The sequence below is a fragment of the Pongo abelii genome, chromosome 2, assembly GCF_028885655.2.
Source record: "Pongo abelii isolate AG06213 chromosome 2, NHGRI_mPonAbe1-v2.0_pri, whole genome shotgun sequence".
Taxonomy (NCBI): domain Eukaryota; kingdom Metazoa; phylum Chordata; class Mammalia; order Primates; family Hominidae; genus Pongo; species Pongo abelii.
Genome location: NC_085928.1, coordinates 2,366,864 through 2,391,655, shown reverse-complemented (window position 1 = coordinate 2,391,655; position 24,792 = coordinate 2,366,864). Strand labels below are relative to the sequence as shown.

Below are 24,792 nucleotides of genomic sequence, written 5' to 3'. Positions count from 1 at the left end.
ATACTACATATTTACATGCTCCACACACACACATTCCAGTACTATAAATCTTATAAATTAGCAGGTAGAAGAATTTTAATAATACCTGGTTGAGTTTGAAAGCAAAAAAAAAAAAAATCTACCCATCTCAGGAATGAATGAAGATATTCCTTACCCAATGCAACTGGAAGCTGAAGCTGTATAGCTCAAAGGTATACCAGAATAAGAAATAAGCTTCAAAGCCTAGAGTCTCAATGTATTGTTTAATGTAGTGAAAATGTGGTTCTCCATGTAAAACCAAGAACCTGGGTAATCCTATTATACCTCTGAAAATCTTCATGCCTAGGGTCTTAGTACTAAAAGGAGCCTGAGACCAAAAAAGAAAAAAGAAAATCATTGAGGCATATAGAGCCAAAGCACAAAATCAGAAACCTGAGGAAAGACCAGGTTCAAAGAGATTTAAAAAAAAACAGCATACATCAAATAATTGAATATCATTACAGAAAACAAAACGTGTCAGATAAAATTTATAGGTTGTCCACTAATAAAGGACATCATTTAAGAGGGAAGTACAAATAGTTACTAACCATGAGGAAAGCAACACAGGAATAGGAACAATAGATGAGAAGAAACTCTGGAAGCTAGCCATATGACTCATAGATTTTTCAGAGGAAAAGAATAGAAGGGGTAAATGGAAGTAAAGGTTTTAAAAAATGATAACAGAGCTGTCCAGTATAAAAAATACATGGTTCTCATGCAGAAAAAGCACTAACATTCAATATAGGATAAAACAATCTAAAATTTACTTTAATAGTTGAGTGTGGTAAGAAAAATATTAATTTTTTCATTAATAGGAAGAAATACGTTTTCAAATTTAATGTTATTAGTGGTCAAAATTCTACATGGTATTATTAAATACTATATAAAACTAATAATTAGATTTGATTAGCCTATCTAATGGTTTAGCTCTCCACTTCTGGCGTCTACAATGGATTCACATCTCCACTCCATCATTTACCAATTGTGTAACTGTGAGATTACCATTTAAACTTTCACAGCTTTGGTTATATCAACTGTAAAATGGGGATATTCATAGCATCTGCCTAATAAAGATACTATACAGATAAAATTATATGATATAAAATTAAATTATATAATATCTATAGCACAGTATCATGGATAAGATAGGTTCATAAGAAATATTAGAGGATGTGGAGAAATAGGAACATTTTTACACTGTTGGTGGGACTGTAAACTAGTTCAACCATTGTGGAAGTCATTGTGGCGATTCCTCAGGGATCTAGAACTAGAAATACCATTTGACCCAACAATTCCATTACTGGGTATATACCCAAAGGATTATAAATCATGCTGCTATAAAGACACATGCACACATGTTTATTGTGGCACTATTCACAATAGCAAAGACTTGGAACCAACCTAAATGTCCAATAACGATAGACTGGATTAAGGAAATGTGGCACATATACACCATGGAATACTATGCAGCCATAAAAAATGAAGAGTTCATGTCCTTTGTAGGGACATGGATGAAGCTGGAAACCATCATTCTCAGCAAACTATTGCAAGGACAAAAAACCAAACACCACATGTTCTCACTCATAGGTGGGAATTGAACAATGAGAACACATGGACACAGGAAGGGCAACATCACACTCCGGGGACTGTTGTGGGGCGAGGGGAGAGGGGAGGGATAGCATTAGGAGATATACCTAATGCTAAATGATGAGTTAATGGGTGCAGCACACCAACATGGCACATGTATACATATGTAACAAACCTGCACATTATGCACATGTACCCTAAAACTTAAAGTATAATAATAATAATAAAATTAAAAAAGAAACGTTAACATATTAAGATGAGATATTGAATTTTATCTATGAGAAATAAAGTATATTTTTCACCAGCCAATAACATGAATTATGTATAAAATATAGTATTTATAGCTGTTTTAAATTGGCTTTTTAATAATCAGGGTGGCTAGGTAATGCATCATCCAATACTAAGTTCATAAAGTATTCAAATTGGGTCCTTTTGAGAGCAAAGGGAAGCTTTATTAATGATTATACCAGTTCAATCTTAACATAATCCTGCACTTTCCAAAGTAAAGCAAGTTGTGTGATCATTCAATCCACAATGTAATTGGTTTTCACTCATGAATTTTGCACAGCTAAATTGAATCATGTAATCACATAGAAACTGGTATCTCTGAAACAGATGAGCATACCCCACAGGTACCATATATGAATCTTCCACTAAATTGAAGTCAATAAAGAGATAAATATTTATATTCTTTTTGCATCCAAAATATATAATGCTATGTCTGCATATTTCCAGTCTTGCTAAAATTATAAGATTCTTTAACATAATGAAAATACTTTTCACAAATGCATAGTGTTATTATTTATCATTTAAGAACCATCCCTATATCTCAGACTCGTTCCTTGTTTAGTGTTAATTTGGAAGAAATATCAGATGCAGCAGAGGGTGAATTGAAAACTTCTTGAAAAAAAGTTACCATCTAATTGAAATGGAACAACTCAGCATCTTTTTCAATAGAAGTAATCACTGAGAATGTGCCTTTTTACATGATATCAAACTCCTCAAACTTGAAATGTTAAAAAAAAACCTGATATTTTTTGGTGATGAGTTTTTAAAGAAATTTTGGACAATAACTGCTACATGGATTCATTTTCTCACAATAAAGATATGACACTTATTTTCAAAAAATTCTAAGTGAAACAAATTTAACAATGTATTTTGCTCCTTAATAACACAAATAAAGATTTGTAAATCTTGGCAAATCGATGAAAACAATTTAACTGGATTAGTTTTACTAAAAATCAACTTTGGCTCTAGACACTGACTTTTACTATAATCAAGTTAATTAAATTGATATATTGTTGCTTTTTGCTTTCTTAATAATTAGCAAAGCACAGTATTAGGGAATGCATTTTAAAAATTATTTTAATATTTATAAGTGCTAAAGCAATCATACAATAATTGAATTATCTAATTTATTTGACAAATATGCAGTTATCTTCTAAAACTTAAAGAAATTGCAATATGATGCATACCTATCTTCTACATTGAAGCAAATGAGTTTTTAACAATATGTGATTAATGAAATTACTTGTCCATAGAAGAGTGGGTCAGAATGAACACATATGACACTAAAATTTCAAATGTATACATATGTATATAGAAGGACAACTGTTTTTCTCTATCAGAAAGTACTAATACTAAAATGTACTAAATGAATTAATCTGTCAGCATGTCAAGCATCAAAATTTATATGTGAACTGATAGAATGAAGGGGTTGGGTAAAGTAGGTCTCTTAGAAGCAAGGCTAATATTGTGTGTTAATCTAATATTAGAGAGGCTCATGTGCTATCAGTCCGAAAGTACCAGGTTTTGAGAGTAAAGTTTGTTCATGCCTATTTAGTGGCTGGTGAGTAAAACCTAATAGGGCAGAAGAGCCCCTTGTGAATCCCTCAATCAATGCAAACTGTGTATGATAACTTGAAATTAAAATCAACTTTTATTTTGCAAAACATATTACTTTCTGTATAACTAGTCAGCTGGTATTAATAGTTTCAGTTGTTCTTTATAATTGAATGTTCTTCCTTGCTATTCAATGTTAGAGGCATAATAAGAGGCTGCTCAGGTCATTTACAGTTAGGGTCCCATTTGAAATACCCATACTTAATCAGGGAATTCAAAAATTAAGGAGGAAGATGGAAGAAAGAAAATGCTGGAAAGGACAATCTTAGTGCAACAGGAACTGGGCACATGCTTATCAAATGCATTTTGTATTCTTTCTGGATGCAACTAGAGTGCATTTCACACCCTCCTTTGCAATTAAATGTAGCTAAAGGCTAGGTTCTAATCATGAAAATATGAGTGGAAATAATGGATACCGCTTACACACAGTATTCTGTGCCCTTTGCATTTCCAGCAGCTTTATATAGGTTAGCAGAGTGACCTTGTATCCACGCATTGAAAATGGCATAACCACAAGATAGAAAATGACTGAGTTCTTGGTTCATGACTTGAAAGAGAGCCATATGCCAAGTAAGAACACTCATTTTGGACTTCACAAGAATAACAAATTAACTTCCACTATGATCTTTAAACCATTGTGTAGATTCAGGTTTGTTTAGTACTGTAGCAAGTGGTGCCCTAACTTATACAAAGGAAGGTTGTTTATAGAAGTTGAGTACTTTATCCAATTTTTCTTAGTCTTCCTCCTCTTTGAAAATAGGTAATTGGATCTGATCATTAGGTAGTCATGCATGAACTGTAAGAAAGAAATTTTAGCAAAGTATTAAGGATGAATCATAAAAAAGTGTTGAGGAATTAAAGGTTGGTGTCAAGTGGTGGGGGGCTTTCTTCCAAATTGTTCTGTAGCCTAGAAACATAACTGAGATTTGAAGCAGACAGCAAGGCAAAAATAAAAACTTTATCTTAGCTTTTAAGATTCAAAGTGGCTTAAAAGTCTATATAAATAAAGACTACGGAAATAGAGAAATATATAGATAAAGTAAATGTACATGGGAAAGAAGGACAAAATGGATGAAACAATGAGTCGGATAATGAAAAAGTGGTATATTTCAGATAATTAGTAGCATTATCAAATATGGAAAAGAAAAAGGAAGTAAAGGTGAGTAGATATATATGCACATAGGTACATACAAATACATATACTATATATATTCACACCTACATGTAATGTAGGAAGTAATGTGATGTGAGTTATATTCTTGAAGATGTATGAAGACTAGATAATAAGGACTATAGAAGAAATAGAATAGAGAAGTCTCAATATATTTGATGACCTAAAAAATACCATGAAACAATTTTGCAATGGATATTTCCAGGTTAAAAAAAGTAGCTACCAAGTTATCAAGGTTTATTTAAAAAAATATACATTCTTGCATATATGATTAGTCTTCTGCCAAATACTATATACATTATATCATCAGAAAAGCAAACAGCCATCAAAAATGGCAGATTATATAGTATAGAATTTATGTCAAATTTATCTCACTGTATTCTAACTCTAAAAATTCATGATGTAAGTATGTATTGTACTGTATCTCTAAGATGACCAAAATAATTCCAATTTGTTATTCTACGTAAACAAGATTTTAACTCTGTATTAAAATGCAGAACTACGTGATTCGATAGCCTATGAAAATGTCAATTATTTTAGAACAAGCTTGAGAAACTTAGAATTGCCTCAAGGACTTTAAATTGTAGACATGTTCTGGGAAACCCACTTGAAAATTCTTCATTTAAAATTGTTTATGTCTTTAAGATCAAGACTAATTCACCTAGACAGTAAAATTGAATGGATAGCTTTCAAGAATTAGATAAAATACCTTAATGTTTACACCATAACTTAAGGCCAATATTTTCATTAAAATGTTCATAAACTCACAACATACATTTTGTTGTTTCCTATTTTTTTGTCTATATAATTGTTTGGGAAATTGGGCTTTTCTTACATAAAACCTCTATAACCATGCCATTAATCATTATGTATGCCCTCCACAAAATATTCATGTAGTTTATTTTTCCTAGAATTTTTCACTAACTTCCTAAACCTCTAAAAATAATTTAGAAACTCAGTTACCTCATTACAGTATAAAATACGTATATGGAACAACATATAGAATTTGTCACGCAGATTATGTCTCATCACACAAATACTTATTCTTTTACTAAGAAAGTGCAATTCCCTTCTAGTTATTTTTCTCAAACTTCAGGGAAATAGCAAATTTTTCCTCAGCTATCTCTGAGGCATATAGCGTCTTATTCATCTACATAAAAAATGATGTTATAAAGATATTAAATAAAAATTCCAATTTCTTAGATATGAATATGGTTTTTGAGTGTCTGGATTTGTATTCGGTTATAGCCGCATATTGGAAAATGTTTTAAAAGGGAACACATTTTGAATGCATATATGAATCTGAGCAGCAGTATCTCAGAATGGAATGTTTTTCCCTAGAGAAATATGTTAGGAATACGCTTCTTCCAAATTTTTCTCTTTGATTATATAGAATTTTTCTTTCCAAAATATTGGTTTTCTCTTATCTAACCAATAGAATGGTCTGCCTTTTTTCTCAAATGAATGGCACAGAGATGTGAAAAAGAAATGTGAAATGAGAAATAGTATGTGGTATATTTACATTAGAAGGTGACCCAGGAAACGCCTTAGCAATTGTCCTAAACACATTCCAAACAAAGCCTCATAACCCACTATTAATTGCAATAAAAGTAGTTGCCCTCTATCCTAAACAGTGAAGAGACTATTGAAATATAGCCTAAGTAGTTGAATAGGAATATTTTCTAGGCTAATATGCCAGAGGGGAAAAAGTAAAGGATTCTTAATGGTTTTACACAGAACTCTGTGTGAATACAGCTGCCACATTATCCTGTTTAGCACAGACAAGACAGATGGGAAAACTTCTTTACAAAAATCTTACATCACTGAGACTATTTTCTGCTCTTTGTGAACATTTTATACATATAAACTACTATGTAAATTTAACATCGACAACCTTATATGTTATCACAAAACAGGGAAAGTTTATTATGAACAGTTGCTAGCTTTTAGAATAAGCAGACATAAATCCTGTTTTTTGGCACTTGATAATGATGTAACTTATCTTCAGTTTCTTTACTGATAAGTTGCAATATTCATATAAATAAGATTTAAATGAAACATTTAATTTGATAAAATATGTTAGTTGCAGGTATTTTCAAAAGTTCCACATATTAGACAATTTACTCCAATTCCTTCACTTGATGAAGAAGTAAGAAATTACTTATAACATTGTGTAAGTGTCTTTATTTGAATGACAAGAACCTTTAAGAAGGTAAGAACTTCTTATATTATATCTTAATTTACTATTAATTCTAATTTATTCTCTTACATGAGCTAAGCAGATGGCTAGAAAATGCATGTGTCTGTGTATATGAAAATATTTTCCTTTTACCAAAGACCCCTACTATTTTTATTTAATGATTTCCAGGAAGATTTTCAAAATGCATTCTAAAACTTCTAACACATTTTGTATTTATTTTCTCAAACATTAATTAATCTAACATTCATTAGAGTCAATAATGGGACTGATAGTTTCTCCTTTCCATTTATCCAATTGAAATGTCTAGTGTACTTAAATCAACATCTATTCCTAAAAAGGAAGAGAAACATAAAAGGGTTTATCTGGATACTTCAGTCCCAGAAGAATTTGACTAAAATATTCAATGCTGTGTCCTATTTTTGGTTGTTGTTGTTTGGTTTTATTTTCTGTCTTTTCTGGTCTTCTTAGCAGTCAGTGTCCACATGTAGCACACACCTGTGGATACAGCAATATCCAGTATTTAGACAACTCTGTTTAAGTAGGATGGTAAAGGCAGCCTTATACACATCAACCTTGTGGTTTACAATTTAAGTATGTAAGTACAATTTAAATTAAGTATTTAAGTACAATTTAAGTACATTTGCTAGAACCAAGAGCTATGAAGTTAGCTATGAGTCCAAAACTCCTGGATGGCTGCCAGAATCAACCTCCATGCCACCCTGTGGATTCATCTCTAGTCATATCCACTATGTGTTTTGTTCAAAGTGAGCTCTAACCCCTAGCTTGGCATCCCAACAGCAGCACTCGCAACTCTCTTTATCATATCATTCATCTGATGAATTATCATGTTATCCTACTTCCCTACCCTATTGACAATCTGGTTATTCCACCTGGTAGTCAGATCACTTTCCAGATAGAGGGTTAAGGTACTCACAACTACTTGTCATTAGTCTTCCTCCCTAGGTGTTTCTGTTTTGTCTTTAAATCCCCCCTTCTGCCTAAAAGTCTATCCGAAATCACTTTCTCTCCATACATTGATTCGAGTGATGATCAACAGAGGATTTGCCTCCGCTCTTCTCTGCCTCATTTTAGGTTATCCATTCCAATTCTAGGGATAGCTGTTTGTATTCTGTGCCTTAGATGTTCTGCTTCATCTGTAATGCTTGTACTTCTGCTGTTAGCTTTTTATCTCCTTATTTTCTAATGCTGCTAATGATCTACCATAGCTGTGCCACCTTCTTTTGCTTTAACTCCAAGAAAAATTCTATCTGATTTGCAATATGTATTTGCATTTATCTTGATTTATGTTTACATTGCAATCTAGTCTTTACTTAACATTCTGAATTATGTTCCTGAAGAATGTATATCAGAATAAAATACATAGCCCTAAAAAATATTGTAACTCAGTTTCCCACATTTATAGAAAGGGTAATACTATCTTTAACAGGGTTAGATTCATGGGCATGCAACCTGTGCAGTCACATGAGGCCCCATGCTGAGAAAGGTTCCATGCCTGGTTTATGCTCTCCTGTCGTCATCTTGACATTCTTAATAATTTCATCTTTTATCTTGTGTTTTGAAGAGAATTCCAATGAGACAACGGAGCATGTGCATGAGTGGAGAAGTTTGTTTACAATATATGTGTCCGCTGTTTCTTGCCTCCCTGTTCATGTATAGTATCCAAAGTCCCTATAGCACAAAATTCCAATGGAACCCACGATGGATGGGAGTTTAGTGATTTTCAAAGGGAGAATGAGATATGCTTTTTTTGTTACAGCTGAGTAAGCAGAGGTCTCAACAATCCAGAGAGGCCGAACTTTCCATTAGAATGAGAATTTGCTTCAAATGTAGAAAAACAATGACATTCTCAGAAGCATGAATAATAAAGGAATCTTTTTCATATTTTTTATTTCTGTTACTTCCCTGTATTAGCCCACCCCTTATGCTGAAAATGATGAAATAGAAGGAAATGAAAAGATAGGGCAACCCCACAGTTCTTTTTTATTTCAGTCCTTCCTTACTTATCAGTAAGCTAAAGATAAAGGTTTTTAGTAAAATGTGTGTGTATCAAGTGAAAACAAGCAAAAGCAAAAACAAAACAGGTCAGTTAGACTTTCTACTATTGTGTGGCACTTTTGCTGTTCTGCTGAGAAAGAAATACATACGCATGTACAAGCTATGAAATATAAATTGTGTAATTTCAGTAATTCTTTGTGTGAGTTAAATGGTATAATATTTGCATTTGAAATTGGCATTGCCACTATAAAGGTAAAATTAATGCTAATAACATGTGTAGATTTTTAACTTAGAAATTAAATAGGAAATTAAAATGCCAATACAGGTTGAGAGAGAGATGGTGGAAGTACATGTAATGACACATTTTCCTGCTTTTAAAACAAGGGGCCCTGCACTTTCATTTTATACACCGACCCTCAAATTATGTAGCCAGCCTTCATCTTTAATAACATATTTGAATGGGCTATTCAGACTGTAGCTGATTAACCTTCTTTCATTTTTAGTGGTCACAGTGTATTGATTAAAAGAGAAAGTTTATTTTGTTTCTTCTCTCGGGATGGCTATGGTTGACAAATCATACTTTTTGGCTTCTGTCCTATCTTTTATTTTTATTTCTCCCTTGGTAAAGTACTATATAAAAACTTAGCAGTGTTTCTCCTTGATCAATGAGGTGTCTCCCTTTTCCAACAACAGCTTCTATATCAGACTCGGTACTCCAGGGACTTAAGCACATTGATGCTTCTATTCTGCTATTTTTCTTCATTTAGTATCTCATCCTTAGAGAGCACAAGAGGATAAATAGATTGTTTACCCAGGTGTGGTATTAGTGTTGTACACACACAACATGCAGACTCTCTGTACCCTTCTGACACTCAATAGGATAACATTAAAAGTATCCCAATGTATATTTTTCTGCTGTTTCTCTCCAAAGTGCTTTATTGTTGTCTTTTCCTCTAGCTGTATGAAAAACCTCACAGATATCCCAATGTTTAGAGTACAAATTAGGATCTACAATGGACTCCTTAGCTGGTGGCCTGCATTTCGCCTCCCTGATCCTGATCCTGGGAAGGCCCACCACAGATAAGAAGTCACGCCATTGAAACATAATTTTTAAAATAAAATTAATTTGCCCTAATATTCACCAGTTTAATTTCAGCATTTGAAATGACAATAACTAGGTCTTTTGCAAAGTTTTTTAAAAGATATATCATGTGCTCTTTGTAGGTTATGTTTTTGCATTTATATTAAAGCAACATTTATAACATCTGTTTAAAAATCAATTTAACATGAACATTTATAATATGTAAAATCAAAAAGAAAGGAAAGAATATTAAATGGAAAATAAAATTTCTACACTGGCTTACTTATTACTTTAGAAATAAAATTAGTATATGAAATTTATATATTCCTCAATTGTATTAAATTTTAGAGTGACCTCTAGAGTATCCAGCAGATAATGCAGTTAGCCCTAAAGAAGCAGTGAAATAAACTTCTGGAATGTTTTCAAATTTAAAAAGTAAATCAAGGCAGGGTGCAGTGGCTCACACCTGTAATCCCAGCACTTTGGGAGGCCGAGGCGGGCGGATCACAAGGTCAGGAGATCGAGACCATCCTGGCTAACACAGTGAAACCCCGTCTCTACTAAAAGTACAAAAAATTAGCCGGGCGTGGTGGCAGGCGCCTGTAGTCCCAGCTACTCGGGAGGCTGAGGCAGGAGAATGACCTGAACCCAGGAGGAGGAGCTTGCAGTGAGCCGAGGTCTTGCCACTGCACTTCAGCCTTCAAAAAAAAAAAAAAGTAAATCAATATATTACTGCGTAAAACAAATTCTACAGTATTTCTTCAGAATGTATGAACTATTTGGAAAATAATGTAAACTGTCAAATTTTCCAGTGTAACATATAAGACAGTATTATGCGGTAGGATGTAAGATGCAGATCCTAGATAATTTACCTGGCTAGGTTGTAATCTAAGCACCAGCACTTTCCTGCTATGCAAATTAAGTATTTAATTATCTGTGCCTCAGCTTTCTCATCAGAAAATGAGGATACTAGAACTGAGTTTATACAGGTTACAATAGTTATCTAAGTTGATGTTTGTTTAAGGCTTAGAACAATTACAAGCATATATCTTTGCATATATGAAACTTAAGATTAATATGCTTTTATGGTGTTGATACTACTTATGATGCCTAAAGGTACAATCATGTACATTTGTACAAAAATGTACAAAAACTGGCAAGCTTTCAAGAAAATGATATTCAGTACTATGTCTGGTGATGTCAAAATTTTATATTTGTAAATATGTTACAAATATATTCAATATTCTATTGGCTTGCTTTTTAAATTCCAAAACATTCCAGTTTATTTCACTGATTCTGTGGGGCGAGCTGCACTAAAATTATTACATTGAAACATGCTCTGCAGAATTGTAGCTAATATCTAAATATACAGTTTAGGTTGCAACATATGTGAACTAAATACACTTTCTTAGATCAACAAAAACATTAAATTCAAGTGTAATTCAATTACCTACATATGAGCTACAGACAATCATAATGCCAAAGAAGCCTATGGGAATCTTAGCTGAGCCATAATAATTATATGACTGACGCATTGCAGGTAATGATATTAAAATATAAACCAGTCAAATCTTGACATAGTTAATTATTTTTTGTCTAATTATTCTGATTTCTAAATAATTTAAGATTTATCATATCAAGTACTGACTCAGTGGGTATAACACTCATATACTCATTTCAGCAGCAGAAAACATCACTGAAGATATTAATTTCGGGGTTTTGAGTACCTCTCTTCAATCCTCTGTCAAATTTAATTGCCGAAAGAAATAATATTTTGTCACCTCCATACCAAAAGCTAAAAGTGAGCAGGATTGAGATAACCAGGAAAGGAGCAAGACCAGATGAAATCAAATTAAATCTGGTTGTTTTTCTTAAATCTGCCATGTCTGAATTCAGGGTAAATCAGAGCTCTTTATATCCAAGACTGTGGCAATACCTTTCTAGCAATGGATGAAGAGAAACTAATCCATTCTAAAAATTAAGATAAATGGAATATTCTGGAGTGGAGCTGATTACCAAAGCTACATAAAACCGTATACCACCTGATTGCTTTTGTTTTTATTTGTTTTCAAGTTTTTGCACTGCTCTTTAAGTCTACAGTCTAAATGAATGGATCCATTTTAGAGTGAATGACTTGTGTTACTGAGTGGTATTACTAAGATTAATTGAAAATATGTAATTTTTAAATTATTACTAGAGAAATCAGAGGGGAATTGAATGGAATTTCCTCCACTACTAAAATCCTAATAAATAAACTTTTACTGGGCATTTTGAACTCCAGCCATTCTCGATAATTTTCGAAACTGGATATACACAGAATGTCACTCATTCATTCTTTTACTTAAATTGTTAGGGAATATCTTCTATTCAAAATCAAAATTAAAGCTTAATAGAGATTATGTCTCTTGTCTAAAGTCATCATTTACCTAATTCTCAAAATGAAGCATTCTCTAAGTTATATTACCTCTTCAATTTTTCAATTTTTAAACAAATATTTTTGTCTCATGTAAGAGCTTTTCCATGATAGAGATCAGAACCTAGTCTTCACTCTTTGAAGTTATAGACCAAAATCTAAATCTCCTAAATATATTCTAAACTTTTCCTCAAATACTTCAGAGTTTTTTTAAAACTAGGTTTTAATATCTGTTGCAATTGAGATATAATTTTAATTTTTCTCTTAATGGGTTGTCCGATTTTACTTATCAAATACATCATATCTCTCAATCTGGAAGTCACTCATTATATATTAAATGTTAATCTACTAGTGTTTATTTCTCGATTTTTCATAAGCTGCATTGCTTGATTTTTCCATTAGTTCTGATATTATATTATTTTCATTACAATCATTTAAAAACATTTTGATAGCTGGGAAGACCAAGCCCTACCTCTCCATCTTCCTAGCCTTGCATTTTCTTTCCTCTAAAATATATCTGGCCCTGACTTGCAGAATTACACTCCTACAAATGTAAGACATATTCAAGTCTTCCTTCAATTAAAAAAAAAATCTATTGGAAATTTGATTGGGAGAGTAAGAAATTTCTTGATTAACTTGGAAGATAACTGGTATCTTTAAAATATAAAGTTTTATATCTACAAATGTGGATTACGATTCTATTCACCTATGACAGCTTTTACTCCTTTAGTAATGTTTTATAAATTTTTCCAATAAAACCTTATACATTTCTTATTAGGCACATGAGTAGGCACTTTATAATTTTTTTCACAATTGTTTTGGGATCTCTAGTATATTTTCTAATTGGATACTCTTTTTGTATAGGGATATTATTGATTTTCTTATTTTGCCCTTGTTTCTGTCCACTCTGCTGACCTATCCTTTCACATTGTTAGTTCATATTATTGAGTTTTCTATGAAGAGAGCACATTGTAGAACAAAATGAGAATGTTAACTCTCTCCAATATTTATACTTCACATATCTTTTCTTTTTCTAAATACATTGATTAGGAGCTCCTGTATCATCAATATTGGTAAAAAATTGTGACTTTTTTTCTCATCTCTTACTTTAACTGGAATGATTCTAATATTTGACTATTAAATATACTATTTGATGTTAATTTCTGCTAAATACCTTTTCTCAAAATTGAGGCTCTTCATTCTCATTTCTTGTTTCTTAGAGCACTTGCTATCAATGCATGTTTAGATTTGTTAATACTTTGGATGCAGCTTATCACATATTTATTCTTTTAATAAATGCAGTAGATTATACACATAAGACTTTCTAATGTTGATTAATCTTGCATTTCCAGATCAAATCATACTTCTGGATATAGTCTTCTTTTAGAGAATACCTGAGGTGAATCTGAGGACATTTTATTTGGGAATATTGAATCTATGCACATAAATTAATTTGGCCAACAGTTTATCTTTTGTTATCTTTGTAGTCTTTTGATTTGAGTTATTCTAGCTTGTACTTATCCCCGCCTATATCCTAATTTATGCCCAAAGGAATATAAATTATTCTATTAAAAAGACATATGCATATGCATGTTCATTGCAGCACTATTCACAATAGCAAGGCATGGAATCAACCTAAATGCCCATCAGTGATAGGCTGGATAAGGAAAATGGGGTTCATATACATTGTGGAATATTATGTAGCCATAAAAAAGAATAAAATCACATCCCTGAGGCTATTATCCTAAGCAACCTAATGCAGAAACAGAAACCAAATACAGCATGTTCTCACTTATAAATGACAGCTAAATGATGAGAACTCGTGGACACATAGAGGGGAGCAGCACACAATGGGGCCTATTGAAGGGTGGAGGATAGGAGGAGGGAGAAGATGAGGAAAAATAAATAATGGGTACTAAATTTAATATCTGGATGATAAAATTATCTGTACAACACATCGCCATGACACAAGTTTACCTATGAAACAAACCTTCACCTGTACCCTGAACTTAAAAGTCAAAAGTAAAAATAAAAAATAAAAGCAGCAAGATCAGCTTTTAGAAAAGAAAAATAGTTGATTAATTTTTCAATGTTTCCATGTTTTGAAATAGTTTTACATAGTAAAATATCTTTCTTTAAAAGTAATCTGAACATTTACATGTTTATAAGTCCTATTTTTAGAGTATATTTTTATTATATATTTTTTGTTTCCTCCTATGTTCATATATCCTTATATCTATATTGATTTATTTCTGTCTCACAGTTCGCTGATAGTGCCATTCCGGGGTACTGATTTGAATTCAGACTTGGCAGTGCTACAGAATTTAAATATATATATATATATATAGTCCAACACCAATATGACATCCAAGACTTCACTTTCTGGTGTGAATTACTCACAAGTGATGTTTAGTTCTTTTCAATTGAATGAAGCACAAAGTAAACATTTGGTGGTTTACTTTATTTCAAATTCAGCTGCAGTTTCTATGTACAAATCCCCTTGACCTCATCTCATCTCCTGATACTAAAATTCCTTAATCAGTGCCTTCTTTTCACCGTCATAGGTGTCTTTTCTGCTCTTACACAGGGTCAAGAAACTGCTCTGTACAATGTGATGAGGGGTGTGGGCTTGTAGTGTTAGCCTTACACAGTGGTAGAGTTCTGGATGTGAGGAACCCTGCCAGGGCCATTAGGTCTATTTTTTTTTTTTCCTAAGGGCTCCACGGCTACTTGCTTGTTGCTACACATAGGATTTTCTTCCCTGGGCCCACTCTAGTATGTCTCATACACAGGAAATCTGACTTTCCTAAGTATGTGCCTGCTGCTAAGGATGAGAAGACAATAACAAAAAGTTTCCCTTTTTTGACCTTTTCCTTTTTATCCAGTTTCATCAAAAAATTGGATAAGGGACCTGCAGGGCCTATAGTGATAAGATTTATAAGCCGTGTAAAAGACATTCTGTATGCCTATGGATGATCCTGAGAGTAAACCAAATAATCTTCATCTTTCTCTCTGTTGTTTCTCTCTCTCTTTCTTTTCTCTCTCTCCCTTTCTCTCCCTGTGTTTGTGAGTCTAGATAGACAAAAGTAGTATATCTGCCTATATATTTCTTTACATATTTGTGTATATATATTTTATAACTCACATTTCATTGGTGGTTCTATCATAGGTTATTGATGTCAATTCATCTGTATGCAGGCTAAAGGAATATAAAAGTAGACAGTTGGACACACGTAATTCTAAACTTACTTTTTGGATTAAACAGCTACAGTTACTCTATAATGTACTATCTGGTTGATATTTAAATATTCATGTGTATATCACTAATTCAAACTAGGTGTTTTTTAAATTATTATTATACTTTAAGTTCTAGGGTACATGTGCACAACCTGCAGGTTTGTTACATATGTATACATGTGCCATGTTGGTGTGCTGCACCCATTAACTCGTCATTTACATTAGGTATATCTCCTAATGCTATCCCACCCCTCTCCCCCCACCCCACAACAGGCCCCAGTGTATGATATTCCCCTTCCTGTGTCCAGGTGTTCTCATTGTTCAATTCCAACCTATGAGTGAGAACATGTGGTGTCTGGTTTTTTGTCCTTGTGATAGTTTGCTGAGAATGATGGTTTCCAGCTTCATCCATGTCCCTACAAAGGACATGAACTCATTCTTTTTTATGGCTGCATAGTATTCTATGGTGTATACGTGCCACATTTTCTTAATCCAGTCTATCATTGATGGACATTTGGGTTGGTTCCAAGTCTTTGCTATTGTGAGTAGTGCCACAATAAACATACATGTGCATGTGTCTTTATAGCAGCATGACTTATAATCCTTTGGGTATATACCCAGTAATGGGATGGCTGGGTCAAATGGTATTTCTAGTTCTAGATCCCTGAGGAATCGCCACACTATCTTCCACAATGGTTGAACTAGCTTACTGTCCCACCAACAGTGTAAAAGTGTTCTTATTTCTCCACAGCCTCTCTAGCACCTGTTGTTTCTTGACTTTTTAATGATCGCCATTCTAACTGGTGTGAGATGATATCTCATTGTAGTTTTGATTTGCATTTCTCTGACGGCCAGTGATGATGAGCATTTTGTCATGTGACTGTTGGCTGCATAACTCTCTTCTTTTGAGAAGTGTCTGTTCATATCCTTCGCCCACTTTGTGATGGGGTTGTTTCTTTTTTTCTTGTAAATTTGTTTGAGTTCTTTGTAGATTCTGGATATTAGTGCTTTGTCAGATGAGTAGATTGCAAAAATTTTCCCCCATTCTGTAGGTTGCCTCTTCACTCTGATGGTAGTTTCTTTTGCTGTGCAGAAGCTCTTTAGTTTAATTAGAACTGATTTGTCAATTTTGACTTCTGTTGCCATTGCTTTTGGTGTTTTAGACATGAATTCCTTGCCCAGGCCTATGTCCTGAATGGTATTGCCTAGGTTTTCTTCTAGGGTTTTTATGGTTTTAGGTCTAACATTTAAATCTTTAATCGATTTTGAATTAATTTTTGTTTAAAGTGAAGGAAAGGATCCAGTTTCAGTTTTCTACATATGGCTAGCCAGTTTTCTCAGTACCATTTGTTAAACAGGGAATCCTTTCCCCATTTCTTGTTTTTGTCAGGTTTGTCAAAGATCAGACGGTTGTAGATGTGTGGTATTATTTCTGAGGGCTCTGTTCTGTTCCATTGGTCTATATCTCTGTTTTGGTAACAGTACCATGCTGTTTTGGTTACTGTAGCCTTGTAGTATAGTTTGAAGTCAGGTAGTGTGATGCCTCCAGCTTTGTTCTTTTGACTTAGGATTGTCTTGACAATGTGGGCTCTTTTTTGGTTCCATAAGAACTTTAAAGTAGTTTTTTCCAATTTTGTGAAGAAAGTCATTTGTACCTTGATGGGGATGGCATTGAATCTATCAATTACCTTGGGCAGTATGGCCATTTTCATGATATTGATTCTTCCTATCTGTGAGCATGGAATCTTCTTCCATTTGTTTGTATCCTCTTTTATTTCGTCGAGCAGTGGTTTGTAGTATTCCTTGAAGAGGTCCTTCACATCCCTTGCAAGTTGGATTCCTAGGTATTTTATTCTCTTTGAAGCAATTGTGAATGGGAGTTCACTCATGATTTGGCACTCTGTTTGTCTGTTATTGGTGTATAAGAATGCTTGTGATTTTTGCACATTGATTTTGTATCCTGAGACTGCTGAAGTTGCTTATCAGCTTAAGGAAATTTTGGGCTGAGAAGATTGGGTTTTCTAGATATACAATCATTTCATCTGCAAACAGGGACAATTTGGCTTCTTCTTTTCCTAATTGATTATCCTTTATTTCTTTCTCCAGCCTGATTGCCCTGGCCAGAACTTCCAACACTATGTTGAATAAGAGTGGTGAGGGAGGGCATCCCTGTCTTGTGCCAGTTTTCAAAGGGAATGCTTCCAGTTTTCGCCCATTCAGTATTATATTGGCTATGGATTTGTCATAAATAGCTCTTATGATTTTGAGATACGTCCCATCAATACCTAATTTATTGACAGTTTTTAGCATGAAGGGCTGTTGAATTTTGTCAAAGGCATTTTCTGCATCTATTGAGATAAGCATGTGGTTTTTGTCTTTGGTTTTGTTTATATGCTGGATTACGTTTATTGATTTGTGTATGTTCAACCAGCCTTGCATCCCAGGGATGAAGCCCACTTGATCATGGTGGATAAGCTTTTTGATGTGCTGCTGGATTCGTTTTGCCAGTATTTTATTGAGGATTTTTGCATTGATGTTCATCAGGGATATTGGTCTACAATTCTCTTTTTTTGTTGTGTCTTTGCCAGGCTTTGGGATCAGGATGATGCTGGCCTCATAAAATGAGTTAGAGAGGATTCCCTCTTTTTCTATTGAATGAATAGTTTCAGAAGGAATGGTACCAGATCCTCCTTGTACCTCTGGTAGAATTCAGATGAGAATCTGTCTGGTCCTGGACTTTTTTTGGTTGGTAAGCTATTAATTATTGCCTCAATCTCAGAGCCTGTTATTGATCTATTCAGGGATTCACCTTCTTCCTGGTTTAGTCTTGGGAGTGTGTAAGTGTCCAGGAGTTTATCCATTTCTTCTAGATTTTCTGGTTTATTTGCATAGAGGTGTTTATAGTATTCTCTGATGGTAGTTTGTATTTCTGTGGGTTGAATGGTGATATCCCCTTTATCATTTTTTATTGTGTCTATTGGATTCTTCTCTCTGTTCTTCTTTATTAGTCTTGCTAGTGGTCTATCAATTTTATTGATCTTTTCAAAAAACCAGGTCCTGGATTCATTGATTTTTTGAAGGGTTTTTTGTGTCTCTATCTCCTTCAGTTCTGCTCTGATCTTATTATTTATTGCCTTCTGCTAGCTTTTGAATTTCTTTGCTCTTGTTTCTCTAGTTCTTTTAATTATGATGTTAGGGTGTCAATTTTACATCTTTCCTGCTTACTCTTGTGGGCATTTAGTGCTATAAATTTCCCTCTACACACTGCTTTAAATGTGTCCCAGAGATTCTGGTATGTTGTGTCTTTGTTCTTGTTGGTTTCAAAGAACATCTTTATTTCTGCCTTCATTTTGTTATGCACCCAGTAGTCATTCAGGAGCAGGTTGTTCAGTTTCCATGTAGTTGAGCGGTTTTGAGTGAGTTTCTTAATCCTGAGTTCTAGTTTGATTGCACTGTGGTCTGAGAGACAGTTTGTTATTATTTCTGTTCTTTTACATTTGCTGAGGAGTGCTTTACTTCCAACTATGTGGTCAATTTTGGAATAAGTGTGGTGTGGTGCTGAGAATAATGTATATTCTGCTGATTTGGGGTGGAGAGTTCTGTAGATGTCCACTTGCTGCAGAGCTGATTTCAATTAGTGGATATCTTTGTTAACTTTCTGTCTCGTTGATCTGTCTAATGTTGACAGTGGGGTGTTAAAGTCTCCCATTATTTTTGTGTAGGAGTCTAAGTCTCTTTGTAGGTCTCTAAGGACTTGCTTTATGAATCTGGGTGCTCCTGTATTGGGTGCATATATATTTAGGATAGTTAGCTCTTCTTGTTGAATTGATCACTTCACCATTCTGCAATGGCCTTCTTTGTCTCTTGTGATCTTCGTTGGTTTAAAGTCTGTTTTATCAGAGACTAGGATTGCAACCTCTGCCTTTTTTTGTTTTCCATTTGCTTGGTAGATCTTCCTCCATCCCTTTATTTTGAGCCTATGTGTGTCTCTGCACATGAGATGGGTTTCCTGAATACAGCACTCTGATGGGTCTTGACTGTTTATCCAATTTGCCAGTCTGTGTCTTTTAATTGGAACATTTAGTGCATTTACACTTAAGGTTAATATTGTTATGTGTGAATTTAATACTGTCATTATGATGTTAGCTGGTTATTTTGCTCATTAGTTGATGCAGTTTTTTCCTGGCATCAATGGTCTTTACAATTTGGCATGTTTTTGCAATGGCTGGTACCAGTTGTTCCTTTCCATGTTTAGTGCTTCCTTCAGGAGCTCTTATAGGGCAGGCCTGGTGGTGACAAAATCTTTCAGCATTTGCTTTTCTGTAAAGTATTTTATTACTCCTTCACTTATGAAGCTTAGTTTGGCTGGATATGAAATTCTGGGTTGAAAATTCTTTTCTTTAAGAATGTTGAATATTGGCCCCCACTCTCTTCTGGCTTGTAGAGTTTCTGCTGAGAGATCAGCTGTTAGTCTGATGGGCTTCCCTTTGTGGGTAACCTGACCTTTCTCTCTGGCTGCCATTAACATTTTTTCCTTCATTTCAACTTTGGTGAATCTGACAATTTGTATGTCTCGGAGTTGCTCTTCTTGAGGAGTATCTTTGTGGCCTTCTCTGTATTTCCTGAATTTGAATGTTGGCTTGCCTTGCTAGATTGGGGAAGATCTCCTGGATAATATGCTGAAGAGTGTTTTCCAACTTGTTTCCATTCTCACCATCACTTTCAGGTACACCAATCAGATGTAGATTTGGTCTTTTCACATAGTCCTATGTTTCTTGGTGGCTTTGTTCATTTTTTTTTTATTCTTTTTTCTCTAAACTTCTCTTCTCACTTCATTTCATTCATTTGATCTTCAATCACTGATACCCTTTCTTTCAGTTGATCAAATCGGCTACTGAAGCTTGTGCATTTGTCACATAGTTCTCATGCCATGGTTTTCAGCTTCATCAGGTCATTTAAGGACTTCTCTACATTGGTTATTCTAGTTAGCCATTCGTCTAATCTTTTTTTAAGGTTTTTAACTTCTTTGCGATGGGTTTGAACTTCCTTCTTTAGCTCGGAGAAATTTGGTCGTCTGAAGCCTTCTTCTCTCAAATCATCAAAGTCATTCTCTGTCCAGCTTTGTTCCGTTGCTGGTGAGGAGCTGTGTTCCTTTGGAGGAGGAGAAGTGCTCTGATTTTTAGAATTTTAAGTTTTTCTGCTCTGTTTTTTTCCCCATCTTTGTGGTTTTATCTACCTTTGGTCTTTGATAATGGTGACATACAGATGGGGTTTTGGTGTGGATGTTGTTTATGTTTGTTAGTTTTCCTTCTAACAGTCAAGACCCTCAGCTGCAGGTCTGTTGGAGTTTGCTGGAGGTCCACTCCAGACCCTGTTTGCCTGGGTATCGGCAACGGAGGCTGCAGAACAGTGAATATTGCTGAACAGCAAATGTTGCTGCCTGATCATGCCTCTGTAAGTTTCACCTCAGAAAAGTCCCTGGCCATGAGAGATGTCAGTGTGCCCCTACTGGGGGGTGCCTCCCAGTTAGGCTACTCGGGGGTCAGGGACCCACTTGAGGAGGCAGCCTGTCCATTCTCAGAGCTCAAACTCTGTGCTGGGAGAACCACTACCCTCTTTAAAGCTCTCAGACAGGGACATTTAAGGCTGCAGAAGTTTCTGCTGCCTTTTATTCAGTTATTCCCTGCCCCTAGAAGTGGAGTCTACAGAGGCAGGCAGGCATGCCTCCTTGAGCTGCGGTGGGCTCCACCCAGTTCAAGCTTTCCTGCTGCTTTGCTTACCTACTTAAGCCTCAGCAATGGTGGGCGCTCCTCCCCCAGCCTCGCTGCAGCCTTGCAGTTCAAACTCAGACTGCTGTGCTAGCAATGAGTGAGGCTCTGTGGGCATGGGACCCCCCCCAACCCAGGAGCGGGATATAATCTCCTGTTGTGCCGTTTGCTAAGACCATTGGAAAAGTGCATATTAGGGTGGAAGTGACCCAATTTTCCAGGTGCCGTCTGTCGCAGCTTTGCTTGGCTAGGAAAGGGAAATTCCCTGATCGTTTGTACTTCCCGGGTGAGGCGATGCCTCACCCTGCTTCGGCTCACGCTCATTGTGCTGCACCCACTGTCCTGCATCCACTGTCTGACAAGCCCCAGTGAGATGAACCCGGTACCTCAGTTGGAAATGCAGATATCACCCATCTTCTGCATCGCTCATGCTGGGAGCTGTAGACTGGAGCTATTCCTATTTGGCCATCTTGGAACCTCTCTTTATTATATTTTTATTTTTTTTCTGAATTATTAATTTATAACTTGATCACTTCTAAAAATTCTGGATTGTATATTTTCTCATAAAGGTATTTTGCTTTTGTCTGATTTAATTCAAAATTTGTACAAAGGAGAAACTGTCTAAATTTTAAGTTCTGTCTACTTGTTTTTTTGTTTTAATAATTTCATTGAATGGTACTTTTTCTCTGCTTCTCTTTCTCAATAATATTGTCAAAAATTTCTCTGTGCTATATTTTCCCAGATCTTTTTTAAACATTTCCCATCAGGGTGGTATATTTGTTACAATTGATGAGCCTACATTGACAAATCATAATCACCCAAAGTTCATAGTTTACATTAGGGTTAATTCTTAATGTTGTATATTTTGGGGTTTGAAACAAGGTATGATGACATGTACCCAAAATGATAGTTATCATATAGAGTAGTTTCACTGTCCTAAAAATCATCTGTGCCTCTCATTCCCCACTAAACTCTGACAACCACTAAGCTTTTTACTGTCTCCATAGTTTTGCCTTTTCCAGAATGTCATATAACTGGCATTACACAGTATGGAGCCGTCTCAGATTGGCTTCTTTCATCTCGTAATGGACACTTAAGTTTCCCTCATGTCTTTTCATGGCTTGATAGCTCATATTTTTTAACATTTAATAATATTTCTTTGTCATTGGATGACAAGGATGTGCCACAGTTTATCCATTCATCTACTGAAGGACATGCTGTTTGCTTCCAAGTTTTGATAATTTTGAGTAAAGCTGTTACAAACATCAACATTTTTGTGTGGACATATATTTTCAACTACTTTGGGGAAACAGCAAGGGACAAGATTGCTAGATCATATGCTAGGAGTATGTTTAATTTCATAAGAAATTACCAAATTGTTCTGTAAAGTGGCTGTGCCATTTTGTATTTCCATTAGCAATGAGCAAAAGTTCCTGTTGCTGCACAGTCTTGTCAGTAGTTGGTGTTTTCATTGTTCTGGATTTTGGACACTCTACACAAGTCTTTTCAAATAAGTCTTTTTAAGGCTTTATTGATTATTTGTTTATATTTATATTTTCTTAACTATTTGAAAATATTATAATTCCTTTCAACTGATACTAATTAAAAATAGTTCATACTGCTAAAATTTATGGAAATTTACAGTAAAGTTAATAAATAAGCAGATCTTTTTAAAAAACAAGATGCAGTGCTATTTCTCCAATAGCTGGTAAGTAACCATGGCAGGTTTCCAGACATCTATTAGATTTTCCAAGAAAATAAGTTACCATAGCAACTCTAAAAGCATATTATATGGCTTTAAACCATTACTACTCACTGATATTTCTTCAAATGCGAATACAAGTGTAAATATATCAACTCATAAACACATTGATTCATAATAAATTAGTTTGCAGCATTTGCAACATTGCTGCATTTTAAAATAAATCTCATACAATGATCCAAATACTTTTGTTTATTTTTTTAATGGAACCCTTCACGAATTTGCATGTCATCCTTGCACAGGGGCCGTGCTAATCTCTGTATCATTCCAATTTTAGTATATGTGCTGCCGAAGCGAGCACTGATCAAAAATACTTTTGATCATTTCAACCACAGGAACAAGTATCTAGAAAGCTAGCTGTGCAATGGATCTCAGAGCCCTAACACATATAACTCCACTGATCATAAGATTTCCATGTCAGATATTGAAAGAAGCTCTGGAAGGCCAAGAAAAAGATCAAATGGGACCTCCTTAATAAGTATATGAGAACACTGGACCCAGTTCCCATCTCTCAATCATTAATGGAAAAGAAGAGTTGCAACAAGTACAGATGCAGGCAAAGACGCAAACCCAATACCTTAATTCTAAGCATCCTTTTCCTTAACAAAGAGGAGTTGAAAGGTGGGTGGCTTAGAATCCTCATGTCTAGACTTAGTGATTTCAAAATTATCCTGGAAATCTCTTAGCTGAACAAAGGGACTTCAGGAGATTTAAAATTGCATACTTGAACTATTGAGACTGTCTCTCAGTCATTTTTCTTGTTGGCAACAGGCCCCAACCAGTCCACTCTCACATTGTCATCAGGGTTGTTAGCCTGAAAATTTCATCATGCCACTCCCACATTTCCAAATCACTTATACTTGCCCACTGTCTACATCATGATGTCTGTACTGCTCTTACCGTGGTGAGGATTCCAGCTTCCAGTGAAAAACTTCGGGTAATTTTCCAGATTCAGTCTGATGATTATAAACCCTTCACCTGGGAGGCTTAGGAAAAAGCTGCCTTCCCCACAGCAGATGTGGTGAACAGTCACAGCACTGCAGTCTCTGAAGGGAGCAGCAGGCAATGACTCTGGCCCCACCTGGCCAGTCATGCTCTTTGCATCTTTGCATGTCCAGCCGCAGCAGGATACCTCCATTCCTAGGTCATTTCATCTGAGTCCCCCTGGGCTGAGGTCCCTCTCAGGTACCCCTGCCAAATGCTCCTTGGAGCGGTGGCAGGCTGGGTAGGGGAGGTTGGGGAGACTCTGACTCAATGCCCAGTACATTTCCATGTTTAGGCCTTCTCCCTCATCCTCTCCACTACTTTAAGGTCCGTAAAACTGGTAGACCTTTTGTTTGGGACTCCCTCAGTAGTAAGATGACTCTCACATCTGTTCTGACGTGTGCTCCGTTTTATAGGGCAAAATGCAAGAGAGGGTCCACGCTTTCTCTGATTTTAGCCTTTTGCTTATACCATCATAATAGAGTAAAACCTAACTTTTTGTACATTTTTGGCTTCTTGCTTTAAGTGGCTACTCAGACACCTCACAGCTCAGCTTTCTCACTCCCAGTTTATCTGAATTCCTGTCATAAGACACTCATGCCCTGTTGGAGTTTGCAGAAATGTGTCTTCAGGGCCTCTTCTCACCATAGCTT

At 35.1% G+C, this 24,792-nt stretch overlaps 1 non-coding gene across 1 annotated transcript; it reads right to left on the bottom strand.

The window, feature by feature from the left end:
- Positions 1-23,352: 23,352 nt before the first annotated feature.
- On the bottom strand, positions 23,353-23,456 carry LOC112132822 (U6 spliceosomal RNA). Its single transcript, XR_002914543.3, has one exon. It is a non-coding gene; the product is annotated as a U6 spliceosomal RNA (small nuclear RNA).
- Between the last annotated feature and the right edge of the window lie 1,336 nt (positions 23,457-24,792).